The sequence below is a fragment of the Protopterus annectens genome, chromosome 1.part2, assembly GCF_019279795.1.
Source record: "Protopterus annectens isolate FY-2018-M chromosome 1.part2, PAN1.0, whole genome shotgun sequence".
Taxonomy (NCBI): domain Eukaryota; kingdom Metazoa; phylum Chordata; order Ceratodontiformes; family Protopteridae; genus Protopterus; species Protopterus annectens.
The window spans coordinates 1007637607-1007655635 of NC_056727.1; positions in this window are offsets into that span (position 1 = coordinate 1007637607).

Here is an 18029-nt window from a genome sequence, read left to right on the forward strand (position 1 = left end):
TTTTTCCCCTTTTTTTTTTTTTTTTTTTTCCCCCCCCCCTCCATATGCTGCAATGATATTATTGCATGTGTGGACAGCAAGTACAGGCTGCTTTTGTAGGTATCTGCACATGTGCATGTGATGGCCTCTGCACCAATTGGTACCCACCATTTAGTAATTGCATGCAGCCTGCTGTGTGCTAATTGCAGTTCTCACTGTGATTTCAGGACACTGCTATGAAATAATAGGTTAGGTAGGTGTAGGCCTTTCAGTTTTGCAAGGTGGGGACCATGCTTGTTTGCTGTGGACACTGTTGTGTGAGTCAGAAGGTTGGTATATGTCTCATATCTGCAGCTCGGCTGTAGCCGGCAAAATGCATGTTGTACTGAAACCTGACTGTTGCTACTTCCAGTACACTCTTCTCAGTGTGTCAGTTTACTCACACCTCCTAATGCTAACAGTGGATACATGGGAGTATGTACTTTCTTTTGGAATTAGGAAATTAACTAGCATACTACAATGGTTATTCCAATGTATTGCTCTGGCTTTCCTATATTCCCTTTACATTCACTCCTTTTAATGCATGTTACATTTCTTTCTAGCAATGTAATGCCCTGGCTTTTGTATTTCCCCTTTACATTCACTCCTTTTAATGCATGTTACATTTCTTTCTTGAAATGTATTGCTCTGGCTTTCCTATTTTCCCTTTACATTCACTCCTTTTAATGCATGTTACATTTCTTTCTTGCAATGTAATGCCCTGGCTTTTGTATTTCCCCTTTACATTCACTCCTTTTAATGCATGTTATATTTCTGTCTGTCTTGAAATGTATTGCTTTGGCTTTCCTATTTTCCATTTACATTCACTCCTTTTAATGCATGTAACATTTCTTTCTTGCAATGTAATGCTCTGGCTTTCATATTTCCCCTTTACATTCACTCCTTTTAATGCATGTAATATTTCTATCTGTCTTGAAATGTATTGCTCTGGCTTTCCTATTTTCCCTTTACATTCCCTCATAGTAATGCATGATATATTTATTACAGCACTAAGCTGTTGTATACCTGTTGTGGCTCAGTGGTAATTCATGCAGTCTAGTGTGTCCAAGGTCCAGGGTTCGGAACTGACAGGGGTATTTTATTTTGCTGATGAGTAGACTACAAGCCTTGTCATACAGAGTGACTAAGGCACTTTTAAGCAGTTGTAAGCAGGTTTGCGTGAGTTTGCGCAATGTTTAGCTACGCTTATCTACGCTTAGCTAAGTGCACACAAGCGCACACCCACTGACTACTGCTTAAAAGCGCTAACTCCTGCTAACACCCGCGCTAATTTCTTTTAAAGAAAAGAAAATGGGGAAATAGGAAAGTGGTGAAAAAGGGGACACAAAGAGGGTAGGACATTAGGAAAACAAGCTCGGGATGTGCAGGAAGGATGTAGGGAAGGCTCATAGCTGCCCAATTCTTTACCAGCAACAGCTGTACATATGTTTGAAATTTAGAGTGAGATTTGAAACCTTCTACCCCTGAGAGAGGGGTGAGGACAACATAGTATGTTGTACAGCCAATTGGAATTATCAGTTTACATGTCCAGTAGACATGTGTGCAAAATGGGCAGCAATGTAAGGGGCGTAATTTTTTTGCGGGTACAGATTGCCCTTTCTTTATTTTTGTTTTCAGGTAAAAGTGGAATGTGAGGTAAATGAAGTAGGAATATTGGGGGAGGTGGGTTGGGGAGGTTAACAGACAAGACAAACAAGATACATACAGGGGTGGAGTATGACACATGTGGTGGGTAAACACAATTGATGGGGATGGATGTTTGGATATCGCAAGCCCATGAGCCCACAGATGGCAACAGTGGAACTGAGATCCCCACCCATGGGCAGTTACCACTGCACCTTCACAGCCCATGCCGAGGCTGTGCTGGGGGCTGGATAGGAGGGGCAGGCACACCCATGAGCTGCGCCCCTCTCTCCTCAAGCTGGTGTAGGGGATCAGTCACAGAACGTCTGATCTCACTGCGCACCACAGCCCGGACCCTTTGGAGGGTGAGTGGAGGCTCTCCTCCGGCCACGCTTGCAGAGGGGGGGGTGAGCCCCATCCCCTGCAGCGCTTCCACCCGAAGGTGGCACAGGGCCACCGGAGGAGGAGGTCCCGGGCTGGGCACTGGTGCCATGTGCAATTGCCAGATGAGGTGGGAGAGGTGGGTCCACTGGGACCAGCCTTCCCAGTTGTCCTATGTTTAGCAGTATTTAATGGCATGTTGGGTGAGTAACAAACAACACCATTCCAAATTAGTTGTAACAGCATGCATTAGTATTCCTATTAACCAAACACACATGAATTCCAAATGTTGAACAGCAAGCATAACACATGCATATTTAGAACAACAGTGGACATTCCAACAGTATGCAGGGTTGATTGGTGGCAACAGGCCATCAGGTTTGGATATGTGAACAGGGCACATGCATCAACGTACATGCAGATATGTATAAGCCAACAGGACAAATGTCCATAGGAATTAATTGTGAATACACATACCCAGTTTGGTGTGGAATAGCATCATTTGTGAACATAATGTAGGGTGGTAAAATATTACATTAACAACTTAAAATACCTATACGTACACTTTACGTTCCTACTAGATGCAGATATATATCCCCTACATGTATTAGTACAGTTCCCTGTATGTAACCTTAGAAATGGTGATGGAGATGTTACTGCTACATTAATATACATTCCATTTGTATTCATATATGTTCATATCTGGCTGTGTTCAGGTAAAGTATCCTGCTACATTTGAACAGTTACATACAGTTCTAGCAACACACTGACATTTGTGGGATCACAAGCACAAGCTGCTCATGTACCGGATTAACATGTACATATTATACATGAAACAGTTGAGGACTATAAATATTCTTCTGAGATACTGGAATTCCCATCAGCCAGTTTATATGGGCCTAGACAACTGTGGATGTTCAGCATTTCATACAACTATACTATCTCCATAATGCAAAGGTACAACAACATATCCAAAATGTGGGATGGACACAGTCCAGGTATTGTACTTTATTAAAAACGTTTCACTCTTTGGTTGTGGCTGTCTCATTCATTTCATTATGTAGTGCATGCAGTATACCTTTATTCCGGACTTCTTACACCTTTATTGCTAGCTTCAAACTCTTTCTCACACTCTCTCACTTATTTTATATTTACATCTCAGGATGGTACTTAATTCCAGGCTTTATTAACATTTATTACTGGGTTACAACAATCCTTTCCAGCTGACTCACTTATTTCATATGTCAGTATATACAAGGATGTATTCATGACTTGTCTGTCCTTTATTGATGGATTAGAACACTCATTTTCAGGCTGAAGCAGTTATCTGATATTACAATACAGGTGGAAACTCTATTTGAGACTTGTTTACTCTTTATTAATGGATAGCAATAATCTTTTTCAGGCTGCATCATTTCTCTGATCTTAGAATACTAGCAGAAGCTTTATTCTAGGCTTATTTGACCTTTATTACTGGGTTACAACACTGAACTCTTTTACAGGCTGTCTCAGTTATATTCTATAATAATACCAGCTGAATAATTACTAATCTGCCTGGTGGTGCAGCCTTACCAGCCTATCAGCATAGGCTTGCTGATTTGCGGAATGGACACCTGCAGCTGTAATATAAATGAAGGGATATTGGAACATGCTTATCCATACTATAGGCTGGTAAGGCTGTCTCACTTATATTCTATAATAATACCAGCTGAATAATTACTAATCTGCCTGGTGGTGCAGCCTTACCAGCCTATCAGCATAGGCTTGCTGATTTGCGGAACGAACACCTGCAGCTGTAATATAAATGAAGGGATATTGGAACATGCTTATCCATACTATAGGCTAGGATAGCATTTCTTACATACTTAATTACATGGATACTTACTCAGTAGTGGGGCATTGGGCATCTGATGGGCCTCCTGGATCCATTGGTTCAGATGGTTCTCCTTTCTTTGCTTCAGGTCCGCATGGTGGTGACGGACCTGCTCACCAGTCCTAGGAATGCCTGTGGCACTGGTAAGATCATGTGCCAACTGGTTCCATGCCTCTGCCTTGTACGCTCCCCATTGAACCTGGCTCTGCATGAGTCGGCCTTCATGTTGGTGGACTAGGAGCCAAACCATATATTTGGACTCCTCAATGCCCCACCTTTGCGCTCTAAAGCAATTGCCCTCTCTGACACCTGCCATCCTGACTGCAAATGGGTACCACAATCAGTTATGGTGAGTATTCCCACCGATGGGGCTTAAATATGCCGCATTTCCCACACTTTTTTGTGATTGGCCATTTTTGAGAATTCTAAGCTGACTGCAGACCTGCTTAGTAATGGTTAATCTACCATTTCTAAGTATATGTATGCTAATAGAGGTTGTTTCTCCTAATCTGTCATGGCTTAGTGGTTCTGTGCTTTTGATTATGATGTACAGGGTCCTGGGTTCGAACCTTGTCACTCTTTTATTTTAATACTGTCTAGACAGGCTAGGGGGTGTGGCTGCATTTAAGCAACCTAGCTCTACGTTTCTCCCAGGTGCCCTACCGTGCCCTGGTTGGCATGGCACGCACGTCCGCGCAAACACATTGCGCTGGGTAAAGCGCTTTTAAACTTTGGGCAACTCTATTGCACTGGGTAAAGCGCTATTAAACTATGGGCACCTTTGTTTAGCTGGGTAAAGCACTATTAAACTATGGGCACCTCTGTTTAGCTGGCTAAAGCGTTGCTTAACAGCAGGCTATTCTATATCTGAGTCCTTTAAAAATATATATTTTGTTCACTGATACATTGGCCATGTTACTGCTTTTAATAAAATTTTAATCATATGTCTGGTATTATTTCAAATACTGATTTAAACATAAATAAGAAGGGGAGTGGTGGGACTCAAACCGTGAATGCCTCCTCTTTGTGCATACGCTGTACCATTACGCCATTGCAAGTTGGCGCGATTTGCGTAAACATTCTTTCTTATGCTCTTCCATGTCGGAATTGCTAACTATAGCTAAGCAATGGGCACACCCGCACACACACGTGCAAATACGGGCAGCTATATCGTGGATTTTAAAAAAATAAATAAATATTTTACTTTTTATGACTGTGATGGAGGTTTACAGTGTCAGGGAGTGTGGTGTTGTGTGCAAGTACATTTGAGCGAACTCGCTCTTGTGTGTTGACATTTTGCTTTTACTACACTTGCAGGGGCGTGGACATTTAGACTGCTCGGCAGTCGGACATGCCCCCTGCTTTCATACTCGGTCCGTGTAAGAGTTAGGTTGAGTCAGCGTGCCCTCATAAATATTCATGGCACGCTGACGTCATACCGTTCAACTGCAGCCTCCGAGTAAAACTTATTAAGTCTTACACAGAGGATTTGTGAATCCAGGGGATGGTGTTTTCAAGAGTATTTTTAAAATATGCTGCATGTGACGTTTAGCTCCCTGACTGACGTTCAAGGCATTAACTAAAACAAATTTATTTCTGCTGGAAGAGAAAACTGCAGAAAAGTAACGAAATAATGTTCCATGAATTAGTAATTACAAGTTTCTTTGGCAATAGTCTTTCAACAAGATATCGTAAATGATGCTTTTCTTTTAAAAAATGTGAAAGATAGTTAGTGAGTACTTGACACCTGTAAAAAACTTGGATAAGCAATTGTTACCCTTTACTGAGCAATAATGGACTCCAGAGACAGTTTTATTAGACTCACTTGAGTGATCATGCTGATACTAATTGTTTGCAATGCCGTTTAATACCAGCTGCTGATTGCTAATTTTTTTTCTCCATAAACGGCAGTCATTCTTTAAGAACAGATACATTCTTTATATGCATGCCATCAAGAACATGGTTTATTTTACCTATGAGTAATGTGAGTTAATTGTGTGTGTGTGTGTGTGTGTGTGTGTGTGTGTGTGTGTGTGTGTGTGTGTGTGTGTGTGTGTGTGTGTGTGTGTGTGTGTGTGTGAGAAAAAGCCCCCATTGTAGTACACCTGGTGGCTAGAGGTATTCTGGCTCAAACCCTTTACCTTGGGGGTTTGAGGAGCCTAAAGTCCCTAGCCACCACAAATTGTAAATTTGTGCCTCATATTTTGATCTGAGACTGTTCCTCATAAAATCTGTGTTTTTTCAGGATTTTTCTGGCAAATCACTGCAGGACTTAATTCATTAAATAATGACAGGCATTTGAATTCCAGACTTCATATTCTTCAGAAAATAAATGGTAACACACAACCTTTTATTCTAGGAATTTTCTAAGTTTGTTAGATCAGTATTTTAAATGTGTTCCTATTTTGAGGCTGTATTCCCCTACTGTTGGCTTTGTACAGTTTTTTTGTGCTAAGAGTTGAGAGCTATGGTGAGAAGTGAGACCTGAATTTGTATTCTCCCATTATTGGCTTTGTCCAGGTTTTTTGTGCAAAGAGGTTGAGAACTATGGCCCAAAGGTAATCTTTATCCACTACTGGCCAAATGTATTTGCTTTGAATGTGGTGTGGGTTTCAATGCTATTTCAATGAATGTGAGTTTCAAGGGCAGAGAAGTTTTAATGCAAAGTCTATTTTCGTTGTGAGGACAGTGTTGCTTTGTTTAGAAGATGTCTATTGGTGTTTGTCCATTGGGCTGTAAAATAAAAATCTATGTGATGAGTGTGGTATGGTGCAAGTGTTTATCTTCTCCTCTTGACTGTCTAGTCCAGTATTGGGTGAAGAGAGCTTTACTTCCAGTTTGGCTATATAAGTGCATCTCTCACAGGTTGTAGTGGTGGGTGGTAGGAGGAGAGGATTGTCTGTGTACATGAGGCAATTGCTGCATTGCCCCAAGATGCCCAGGAGAAAACACCGGGAGCTGACCCTTAGACATGCCTGGATAGGTGCTTATTTATTAAGTACTAAAAACTCTTTTCCTCTAGATAAGTGAGGAAAGTTTAGTGCTGTAGTAATTTGTAGCTTATTTAGTGCTTACAGTGAGTTCTGAACAAGTTCTGAGCTCAAAGAAACAGATTTGAGTGCTGAAACTAGAAAACTGGCTAGTTCTAAGAAACAAAGTTAAGCTAGAAGGCTTTCCTCCAACACAGAAATGCTTGGGGGCTCAGAAGCTTACAAACAGTCCTGGATACAGCAAATCTGTGTCTGGACTAGACAACGTACAGGAAAGGCAGAAAACAAGCTTAGAAAAAAAATGTGTTTGTATACTTTAAATCATGAGCTCATTAAAGCTTTGCAAAATGTTTAATACATATGAAATGGGCTTGATATGGGATTAAATGTATGCTTTTATGCATTGAGGTTGGCTTCTGAGTGCTGGACTTGCAACATGATATTCACCATTCAGCAGATGAAATGTTACCCAGGGCAAGCATGACATGGATTTGTGAGGTCGTCAATGTAGTGACTAATGGACTGAGTATCAGGTAGTCTTAGACAGGTTTATAGGTCAGTTATTGTGTTGAAAGTTCAACTGTGATATAATAACATATAATTATCTCTCTCTCTCTATATATATATATATACATATATATATATATATGTGTGTGTGTGTGTGTGTGTGTGTGTGTGTGTGTGCATGTGTGTGAAGATTACTTGTGAAGGAAATTAATGAGGGCTTCTCCTGACTGTATGAGGAAACGTACTCCATTGTTTTTTGATGGTGATGTGTAAAGTATTTGTCACTTTTTTGTATTACTTGTATTAGTTTAAGTGCTAAGTACCCTAGTCTAATGCTAGCTCTGCCCTGGCATTAGTTCCAAGCATACACTTTCAAACAGAACTTGAGCAGTCATTGCCGTATAGAGTAAGCAGAGGTTACTTCTTGGTAGACTATAAGATTTCTAACCCTATTTTTTTCTAGTAAAGAATTATTGTACCTATTTAAGATTTAGCTTACTCATGTATCATAATGATCCCTCTATCCAGATTACACATGAAGAAAATTCAGAGTTATCTCAAGAATGTATGGAACTAACACAGTCACACAACTACAAGATCCAACTTCTACCCTGTCTCATAAGGGAACTGGAGTATTGGATCTCTGCTTGCAATCAGAATCTAGGGGTTCCTGTCAGGATTCTCTCTCCAAAACAGACCCTGACCATTGATGCGTTGGACCAAGCATGTGATTCCCATACAGATGTATTTCAAGCACAGAAAAATGAAAAGCAGGCTTCCTAAAAAGCCATATAAATTTCAAGGAGATGATGGCTGTACTGAACACCATTCTAGTATTGAAATACTTATGGAAATTGGAAATATTATTAATAAATGCAGACAATGCCACAATGATGTGTCACATAAACAAGGAATGGGGATACAATCCTGTCTGATGTGCTGCCTAACAATCTCAGAGTGGGACACAGATCAGAACTTTGGTATGTACCATGTAGCACAGTACCTGTCAGAGGAAAAACACTCTATTAGCAGACCAGCTCAGCAGATCAGAGATTAATACCCATTAGTGAACGGTAAACAAGGAAGTGTTCATTCCTGTCAGCCTATCTTGTGGTGTGTTAAAAATAGACCCTTTTGCTTAAAACCAGAACAAATAACTGGAAAACATTTGCTCGATGGCCACAGATCCCAAGGCCCGGAAGATGTATGCCTTCTCCTTCCTATGGATAGGCCTAGTTCATTGCACATTCCCTCCCATTCCCCCTCATCCCCAGGAGTTCTACTGAAGATCAGATTGAGGAAGGGCCATAGGCAATATTCATAGCACCACTTTGGTTCAGGCAACATTGGTTCCCTCTCCTCAGTAGCTTGAGCAGGGTGAAACCATGGCTGCTACCTCAAAAGGTGGATCTGTTGACTGAGAAGAAGGGAACTATCATATACCCAATCTCAGCACCTTGAGGTTGACACCATGGCTAATATAATGACTGCTCATCACGGGCTTTCTTTGGGCAAGGACATACTAGTTATCTTAAAGGAAGCTAGGAAACCTTGTTTAGCTGAATGGAAAAGGTTTTCTATCTGCTGTCAACAAAAAAGTATCCCCAAGTCAGTAGACATCACCCATATCATTTAACTTGCTTACTTATTTAAGTCTGGTTTATCTTACTCATCCATTAAAATTCACACTTCAGCCATTTCTGTTTACCTTCCTAGGCAGCCACCTTTTTTTTATCAGCCTCAGGTAAAGCAGTTCCTTAAAGGTATTATTCACCTTAGGCCACCCAGAAGATCTTCTTCACTTCTTGGGTTCTCAGGTTTGTACTAAAAAAACATAATTTACCACCTTTTGAGTCCACAGCTAAATCTGAAATAAAATTCCTATAATGGAAAAAGCCTTTCCGATTACTATTACTTATGCTTGGCAGGTTTCAGAACTGCAAGTTCGCATGTATATTGAGCCCCTTTCTATTTTTCACTAAGACAGAATTACTCTCCGAACTAATCCCTCTTTCATTCTAAAGATGATCCTTAAACTATCCTTAAACCAATATATACATCTTCCTGCCTTCTTCCCTTACCCACAAAATAAGGGAGAACACATCCTTCATTCACTGAATGTTCATAGACAACTCAGGTTCTTTGTGTACAGAACTAAGATCTTGAGAGAGTCCAATTATTTTTTTAAACAAAAAAAAAATATTTATGACTTATCACTTATCACATGGGCAATCATTCATTTATATAAATGAAAAAAAACATATCAAATATTTTCAGTTGCAAACATTATACCACACATATAATCTTCTATACAGTCATTGTTAGTCAAACATTACATAGCCCATTCAATTCATGCCTTCACATAAACCTCATTCCTCCTCCAAAACTTTATTCTGCATTTATTGTTCATACAATTTCCATTTTATCTATGTAATTTGATGGTACCCTTGCATAAAGATCCCACTTCCAGTTCTTTTATCTCTTTTACTATATTCACTGCTTCTAATACTGTTGGTCTAAATTTTAATTTTCATTTTCTAGTAATTGCCTTTATGGCAGCCACCAGAATTAAACTCAGCAAGAGCCTTCTATGACTAGACAATTCAGATCCTGCACCATAGCTCAAAAAATCATTGCTTTAGTTACATCAATTTCTGACCAATCAACTTTTTGTAGTTTTTGCAAACCAAAAATTGGGAAGTCCTGTTAGCAGACAGACTATTTCAACATTGATTTCTGGCTGCATTGCGTTTTGCTATCAACATCATGGAAATTAAATCTTCTGAAAATATCAGATCTCATTCTACCAGAGATGCAGCTACTACTAATGCTTTCATAAGAGGAGTTCTTAAGTGTTGCAGGGCATCATAACTGCTACCTAAATTGCATTGCATCCTCCTCCTTTTATGCTTTGTGAGTCTTCCCACACTATTACTGCAAAAGTGTAACATGATGAACATAGTACAGTTGTGCCTACTTACCATAAATATAGATGTTCACATTTCTTCACTGTTACAGTAGGTATTCCCTCCCTCCTTTCCCACTGGGATCTATTGTGGGCACACCTTTCCTATCCCTTTTCCATCTCATTTCCCACCTCTGCTTCTCCTTTAGGTCTTTAGGCTTTTACCTTTCTTCAGTACACTGGAGACTTTTTATGTGTCTTGTTCTCCTGGCTGAGGGTTCAAACCTTGGAGATTCCTTTTCATGACAGGAAAGACCAGTAAGATGATGCTGGTGAAAGATCCTTAATTCCAGATGTCCTGATGTCAGGTTCAGGGTATTTGTCATCCCTGAAGGGGAGCTTAAATCTTTGGTATTTGGGCCAGCCAAAGGCCACCAAAGCAAGAATACCCGACACTGTTATTACTGCAATTGTGAAGACAACGACCGCCACCAGTACTGTTGGCCAACAGGGTGCTGGAGGAAATTAGGCTACTGTTGGCCGAAGGAGGAGAAGAGGTGGAAGGCATGCCCGAAGGCAGGTAAAGGCTAGGACTGTGATAGTGAGGGTCGGAACTTTGAATGTTGGCAGTATGACTGGTATAGGGAGAGAGCTAGCTGATATGATGGACCGAAGAACGGTTGGTGTATTGTGTGTGCAAGAGACCAGATGGAAGGGGAGCAAGGCTAGGTGTATCGGAGGCGGTTTCAAATTGTTTTATCATGGTGTGGATGGGAGGAGAAATGGCGTAGGCATTATCCTGAAGGAACAGTATGCTGAGTGTTTTGGAGGTGAAAAGAGTGTCGGATAGAGTGAAGTTTATGGAGATGGAAATTGATGGTGTAATGATGAATGTTGTTAGTGCGTATGCTCCACAAGATGGGTGTGCGATGGATGAGAAAGAAAAGTTTTGGAGTGAGTTCAATGCAATGGTGATGGCTGTACACAGGGGTGAGAGACTGGTGATTGGAGCAGATTTCAATGGGCATGTTGGTGAAGGGAACAGAGGGGATGAGGAAGTGATGGGTGGGTATAGTGTTAAGCAAATGAATGCAGAAAGTCAGGTGAAGAGTTACCAAATAGCTGGGTAACTACAGCAGAGCTAGTAAGAGAGATGGCTAGAAAGGTGCTTGGTGTGACATCTGGAAAGAGGTAGGAGGACAAGGAGACCTGGTGGTGGAATGAAGAAGTACAGGAGAGTATACAGAGAAAGAGGTTGGTGAAGAAGAAGTGGGATTGTCAAAGAGATGAAGAAAGTAGACAAGAGTATAAGGAGATGAGGTGCATGGCAAAGAGAGAGGTGGCGAAGGCTAAGGATAAGGCGTATGAAGAGTTGTATAAAAGGTTGGACACTAAGGAGGGAGAAAAGGACCTGTACAGATTGGCTAGACAGAGGGACCGAGCTAGTAAAGATGTGCAGCAGGTAAGGGTGATAAAGGATAATGAGGGGAAACGTACTCACAAGCAAGGAGAGTGTGTTGAGCAGATGGAAAGTGTACTTTGAGGGATTGATGAATGAAAAGAATGAGAGGGAGAGAAGGTGGGATGATGTGCGGATAGTGAATCATGAAGTGCAATGGATTAGCAAGGAGGAAGTAAGGACAGCTATGAAGAGGATGAAGAACAGAAAGGCTGTTGGTCCCAATGACATACCTGTGGAAGCATGGAGGTGTTTAGGTGAAATGGCAGTGGAGTTTTTAACTAGATTGTTTAATGAAATCTTGGAAAGTGAGAGGATGCCTGAGGGATGGAGAAAACATGTTTTGATACCAACTTTTAAGAATAAGGGTGATGTGCAGAGCTGTAGTAACTACAGAGGGATTAAACTGATCAGCCACAGCATGAAGTTATGGGAAAGAGTAGTGGAAGCTAGATTAAAAAGGGGGTGATGATTAGTGATCAGCAGTATGGTTTCATGCCAGGAAAGAGCACTACAGATGCGATGTTTGCTCTGAGAGTGTTGATGGAGAAGTACAGAGAAGGTCAGAAGGAGTTGCATTGTGTCTTTGTGGATTTAGAGAAAGCATATGACAGGGTGCCTAGAGTGGAGTTGTGGTATTGTATGAGGAAGTCTGGAGTGTCAGAGAAGTATGTAAGAGTGGTACAGGATATGTACGAGGGTAGTGTGACAGCGGTGAGGTCTGCATTGGGAGTGATAGATGCATTTAAGGTGGAGGTGGGATTACATCAAGGATCAGCTCTGAGCCCTTTTTTATTTGCAATGGTGATGGACAGGTTGACAGACGAGATCAGAAAGGAGTCCCCGTGGACTATGATGTTTGCAGATGACATTGTGATCTGTAGTGAAAGTAGGGAACAGATGGAGGAGACCCTGGAGAGGTGGAGATATGCTCTAGAGAGAAGAGAGATGAAGGTCAGCAGGACTAAGACAGAATATATGTGTGTGAATGAGAGGGAGGATAGAGGAATGGTGAGGATGCAGGGAGTAGAGGTGGCGAAGGTGAATGAGTTTAAGTACTTGGGATCAACAGTTCAGAGTAATGGTGAGTGTGGAAGAGATGTGAAGAAGAGAGTACAGGCAGGATGGAGTGGGTGGGGAAGAATGTCAGGAGTGATTTGTGACAGACGAGTACCAGTAAGAGTGAAAGGGAAGGTCTACAAGAAGGTAGTGAGACCAGCTATGTTATATGGGTTGGAGACAGTGGCATTGACAAAAAGGCAGGAGTCAGAGCTTGATGTGGCAGAGCTGAAGATGTTAAGATTTGCACTGGGTGTGACGAGGATGGACAGGATTAGGAATAAGTATATTAGAGGGTCAGCCCAGGTTGGCAGGTTTGGAGACAAAGCTAGAGAGGCAAGATTACGTTGGTTTGGACATCTGCTGAGGAGGGATGGGAAAAAAGATGCTAAGGATGAAGCTGCCAGGTAACAGGAAAAGAGGAAGGCCTAAGTTAAGGTTTATGGATGTGGTAAGAGAGGACCTGCAGGTGGTTGGTGCGACAGAGCAAGATGCAGAGGACAGGAAGAAATGGAAACAGTTGATCTGCTGTGGCAACCCCTAACAGGAGCAGCCAAGAAGAAGAAGAAGAAGAAGAAGAAGAAAAAGTGAAGATACTTGAGTATCTATATTTATGGTAAATAGACACAACTGTACTTTAACTAACCTTGCTACCAATAATTAGCAGCTACAGAATTAGCATTAAAATCAGGCATGTTTAAAGTTTTGTATAAGCCATTAGATCTGAAAAATGTATTACATGCACCCCAGACAGGATAGAAAAAAATAACATTACGTTTTAGTTGCCACCACTAAAAAGATCAATATGTTCTCTATGTACTTTTTCTGTTTATGCCTGTTGACCATTAGTCCTACCCTTATCAGCCATGCCCGTTCATTCCCCTATGATGCATGTTTATCAGTGAGGTTAAGAGCTGGCTGTGGGGAGGCCATCATACAGGCAGTCTCAGAGGTGGTTTCTGCCCTCACAAGGGTCTTTTTTTTTTTCTCAATTTTTTTTTTTATTTTTCAAATACATTTGAATGAATTCCATAGTATTTATACACAACATCTTAAATAACTATGTACACTATTTACATTAGCCTGACACTATAACAGATCTTAATGTATACAGTTTCTTTATAAGTATGTCCAATCCTTTATCAGAGTGTCTGATCAATTATTGTATAGTGTCAATCAATGATAAGACCTTTCCCCAAGGGTTGTTGATAAATGGTTTTGGAAAAATTGTTAGTTCTTTAATTTTAATTTCCAATAATGATGTGGTCTTCAGTAGGCTGTATAAGTCTTCCAAAGTTGATATTGTGTTTGTATTCCATCTTCTTGTTATACACTTCTTTGAAATTGCAAGTATGGTCCATACTAGGTACATGTTTGACCGATTCAAATGAGGACCTTCGTTCACATTCAATAATACAAGCGCTTTAGTTAAACAAAATGATTAATTAAATAAAGCTTGTAGAAAGTTATCAATACCATACCAAAATGGCTTAATTTTAACACAATCAAAGAAAATGTGGTTGCAATCTGCATTGTGTACTTGCTCACATCTCCAACATATTCCTTTTATGAAAGAACTAATTTTACTGATTCTGTCTGGGGTTAAGAATGCTCTGTGCAAGCATTTCCAATTAAAAAACTTTCCAGTATTGTGTAAAGGATGTATATTTTATTGATAATAATATATTTGTTTTAATATCTTCAGTTAACTGTATTGAGTGTCCTTTTGTTATATATTTCCAATATGAGATTCTGGGTGTTGTTTTATAGTTTATCAATATTTTGTACAATTTTGAAATACTGTTTCCCATGTCAAAGTCATTATATATGATTTCATATATGTGTTTCATAAATTTAGGTATTTCTTTAAATGAAGAATTGTTAATTATTCTACTTAAATCTTGCGAATATGACAGAATACTCTGTAAAGTTAGCCAGTCCTGTTGTGAAATTAAGTATGTTGTTTTTATTACTTGCATATCTAAAATTTTTAGTTCTTTGATACATTGGAGCCAATAAACAAATCCTTTTTGTTACCAAGAATTAATAATTTCTCTATATATTTTATGTGGAAAGTTCTTTGGGACTATAAATGGTGCTAAAAGATCAAACCAAATTTTTAAATCTATATTTGCATTAATAATGTTCCTAAATGAGCCAATGTAATAATTAATCATACGAGTTTTAGTTGGTTTAGTTATGTTATATTGCATACTAATACATAATTAATGTGCCATGGCAGATTGTTTTTATCTATTTGAATTTTTTTTTTGTGAATCAAATTCATTTATTGATATTACAGTTAGTAATTCTTTCCAATTTGCAGAGGAATTTGGACTTATCCAGTCTGACATTGTTTTAGATATTGATGCTTTTATATATGTTTCTGTATCAGGAAAGTTTAATCCTCCCTATTTCCATGGTCTGATATGATGTATTAAAGCTATTTTGTTTCTTTTGGGAAACCATGCAAGTTTTATTAGGCATGAATTTATTTCTTTAAATATATTCCTTTCTGGTAACAGTTGTATTGCCCATGCTATATATAGGATCTTGGGCAGTAAAACCATTTTTATTAAATGTAGTCTATCTTCAAATGTTAATATTATTTTTTTCATTTTTCTACAGAGATTTTAATTATATTGATGATATTATTGTAGTTTTTTGAGACCAATTCATTATTATCCTTGCATAACTCAATTCTTAGATATTTTAAGGTAGATTATTGTTTCCCTATGATGTGCTTCCCCCTTAGTCAGCAGTTGTTTTTTATTTAAAAATACAATTTTTGATTTTGATTTATTGGAATGGAGTCCTGAAGTCATGTGAAATTTGTCAATTAATATATTTAATTCTTTTAATGTCTATTTTGTATTAGATAATGTTAGTAATATGTCATCAGCAAATAGCATTTCTTTAGAATTGTATTGCTCATAAACATCCATTCCTTTGATTTTTATATTGTTACGATTTGAATCTGCCAATATTTCAATAGCCAGAGCAAATACAATCAGTGACATGGGACATCCTTGTTTAGTGCCTTTTGTTATACATATAGATTCAGAGGTAAAAGGACCTAACTTGGCATATGCTAAATTATTTGTGTGTGTATATATATATATATATATATATATATATATATATATATATATATCCTTTACTAAATGAACAAAGAATGCAGGAAATTCAAATAACATTTGGATTTTGAATAATACTCCCAATTTAGGGAATCAAAGGCTTTTTCTATATCTAAACCAATTATGAGTGTTTCTTTATTTTCTTTGTTAACATAATGTATAAGAGACATTATCCTTTTAATATTGTCATGTGTGTGTCTATGATATATTGTTTTGGATAGTGGTATTTTCATTCTGTTAGTTAATATTGTCATAAATATCTTATAAAGCAATAACCGATGACGTGGTGTGGTATATTAAAGATTTACCCATGGTTGGTGTGGTTTAATCATGAGGGCGAAGCCCAAGTGATTAAACAAAGGCAACTATGGGTAAATCTTCAATATACCACAACCATGGAGTCGGTTATTGCTATTATACAGTGACATTATTTAAGAAAAAAAATACTTACTTTTCTTAAATAATGTCTTTGTATAACGGCGGATTATTGTTTTTCCACCGGTTGTGGTATACTGCTTCATTGTTTTGATGTAATGTGCATGCATATGGGACTTGTGTTCCCATGCATACCCAGTACATCAATGCTTTGAAATGAAAACAACGGAGAAAAGAAAATCTCCATTGCTCCATTTTCTCTTTTTTTTTTTAAATTGTAAAAAAAAAAAAAAGTTTTGGGACACTTTATACCAAGGGAAAAAAGTCTGGGTGACTGGACCTTTTTCCATTGGTATATTGGTGGGATTTACAACAGGCACGCTGGTTGGGCTGAGCCAATCAGTGTGCATGTTTTCGAATAGTAATAGGGAGTCATTGTTTAATAGGCATTATTTAATAATGATATAGATCTATGAGGTACAGAGGTTTGGGAATTTGTTTTCCTTTAGGATTGGAGTGATTAAGGAATATCTCCAAGTGGGTGGTATTAAAGCTTGTGACTTAATTTCTAATAGAGTTTTAGGAAGAGGGATAGTATCTTAGAAGGAAAAAGTTTATATATTTCCATAATTATGCCATTTATACCTGGAGCTTTATTATTTTTACCCTCTTTTATAGTATCTGTAATTGTTTTGTAGGATATCGGTGCTTGCAGATCTAGGTTTAATTTTTCGTTTTTTTATATTAGGACATTTTTCATCTAGAGTTAATTGATCAATATGTATATTTTCTTTTTGGAAATGTTCCATATAGTGATTTCTATAGACATCAAGAATGTCACCTATATCCGAGACATTTTTCCCTTTCTTTTCATGGAAGATACTTTTAATGTTATTAGCTTTTGATTGTATTTTGATTCTTGTGGATAAATTATGTAGATATTTGGGAGAAGCGGCCAAGGTATTCATTTTTAATTTTTCTAAAGCTAAACTAGTTTTATGTGTTAGAATTCCATTGTATTTATTGTTTAATACTTCAACTTTCTTTTTTATCTCCAAATGATTTTGATTTTTTTCAGCTTATACTGACAAACGTTTGGATTGTAGATTTAATAATTCAGAATCCCATTCTCTGACTTTTTATACAAAGTTAGGATTTTACCATATATGTAATCTTTTAATGAGTCCAATATCATTATGTTATTTATCTCTGTGGTGTAATTAATATCTAAGAAGAACTGTAATTCAGATAATAACCATGGATTGAACTCTTTAATTTTAGTTATATATGCTGGAATTCTGGAGTTAAAGATTAATGTTTTGTACCCATTTTGAAGTTTTAATATCAATGAATTGTAGTCTGAAAAGGGGCAGAGAGTGATTGAAAAATTAATGATTTTAGAGTGTAAGTCATGGGCAGCAAATTTTTATCTATTCTAGTTTGTGTACCAAATCTGTGATCTTGATGGGAAAATAACAAAGATCTATCTTCTTTAAATATGAAAGTATCTACAAGATGAAATGATTCTACCCACTTGTTTAAAGCTTTTGATACAGCAGATGTACACAGTGGTCTTTTATTTGTAGTTTTAGAAGTATCAAATAGACAGTTAAAATTTCCTCCTAATATTAAGTTGCCTTTATAATTATTGGAAATGAAATCCAAGTGTTTTTAACATCTG